The 1,927-nt window shown below is 39.5% G+C and overlaps 1 pseudogene; it reads right to left on the minus strand.

The window, feature by feature from the left end:
* Positions 1 to 489: 489 nt before the first annotated feature.
* On the minus strand, positions 490 to 607 carry LOC124778527 (annotated as a pseudogene).
* Positions 608 to 1,927: the final 1,320 nt, after the last annotated feature.

Consider the following 1,927-nt stretch of genomic DNA (forward strand, 5'->3'; position numbering starts at 1 on the left):
TCGGATCTCAAGCATAGAGAGAGCTTACGGATTAACTAGAAACATTTACAACAAAAAGCATATCTCTTGGAATGCCAAAATAAAGCACTACAGTGCTGTGGTAGAAACAGAGTGCCTGTACGCCATCGAATGCCTCTCAATGAATTACAAGCTGGAAAAGCTGGAGACTCTAGTAAGAAGAATATTACGGAAAATCATGGGTCCAACCCAGGTTGAAACTGGGTGGAAACTCCGGTGCAACAATGAAATCTAGAAAAAGGCGGAGAAAATCTCTGAGAACACGAAAAAAAACACTCCGTCTACAGGCCACAAGTGGCCCATCGGTACTATCCGACCGCTGTCATCCTCAGAGGAAGATGCGGTTAGGAGGGGCGTGGTGTCAGCACATCGCTCTCCCGGTCGTTATGATATCATTTTTGACCGAAGCCGCTACTATTCGGTCGAGTAGCTCCTCATTTGGCATCAAGAGGCTGAGTGCACCCCGAAAAATGGCAACAGCGCATGGCGTCGTGGATGGTTACCCATCCAAGTGCCGACCACGCCCGACAGCGCTTAACTTCGGTGATCTCACGGGAACCGGTGTATCCGCTGCGGCAAGGCCGTTGCCGAGAACATAAAAAGAGGAGGTTATCATTTCCAGGACACCTGTACAGAGTGGAAAAACCAGACTAACCAGAAGGATATTCGACTACGTGTGGGAAAAGAAGACAACAACGACATGGATTAAGGAAGCTCTTAAATATCTGGAAAGGTACAACATGCAGGAAGTTCACATGTTAAGCAGGGATACATTTCGGACCATGATTCAAAATTTGGAAGGATTTCAATTCGAAAGAAATATGAAGACTGGGAGATCATGGAAGGATGAACAGAAGCAAGAGCACAGGGTCCATATGAAGGAGTACTGGAGAAAGAGGAAACTTCAGACAAAGAAGAAATGAAATTGTAGCGTGATCCTAAGTGGTCAATTCACCAATTAAAAATAAACTTCAAATTAAGTTTTCAGAGGAAGAAGGCCTAATTTTACAAAAAGGGTTTGAAGTGCAATGTAGCCCCTGGGCTTAGTGACTTTACAGCAATAGACGACTTCGTGGTTGGCCTTAAAATTGGTCTAGACAGTGCGAAAGCAGACAAGGCCCAACAAGTTAGGATGCTCATGAATGTAACAACGTCACAGAAAAAGAAATGGCAACTGTAAATAGCATTTGCACTAAATAAAATAAAGTGATTAATAATATTAATTGTAAATTGCAAAATAATGAAGTTTTAATAACAGTTGTCGTTATCAATAAAATGGATATGTAGATAAAACTTAACAATTTTTTGAGGAAAATGGCATCACCGAAATTAGTACACATCCCACCATTAATCAGCAAAACGAAATTCGAAATTGTTTTAATAATAATGAAAACATTAGTGAAATATCATAAAAAATTGTTGGTGAACATTTGTTCCTGTTCTTTATAAAAATTTTGGATATGACAAGTGCCTCTCGGCTTCGGCTAAAGTAATTTACCACCATATGATGTAACAAGTGAGTACGCTTACCTCATAAAAAATTTTCTGTTATTAATATTTTGGTATGTATGTAAAAATGAGTACACACATTTTTAGGGTCGACTTCTTCTGGAGAAGTTATTTTTATAAATTTCGAAACCGACGTCAAAGGCTAAATAATCCTTGGTTTCAACTGGTTGGCTGATTTTTTCAACCTCTTCAAAATTATACAGTAGCTGAACCGCGGTCATGTTTAAGATTCTAGTTTCGCTTTTCGATGTAGGTAAACCTTGCGTTCACTTAAATTATCAACCATGCGAATTAATGCTCTTTGGCATCGTGTGAAGTGAGTTTTTACTTAGATTCGTTTTTCCCTTTTTGCGAACCATGCGTTCGATCTCGTTATCAAATTATCATACTAATAATCGAC

The sequence above is a fragment of the Schistocerca piceifrons genome, chromosome 2 (assembly GCF_021461385.2).
Source record: "Schistocerca piceifrons isolate TAMUIC-IGC-003096 chromosome 2, iqSchPice1.1, whole genome shotgun sequence".
NCBI classification, from domain to species: domain Eukaryota; kingdom Metazoa; phylum Arthropoda; class Insecta; order Orthoptera; family Acrididae; genus Schistocerca; species Schistocerca piceifrons.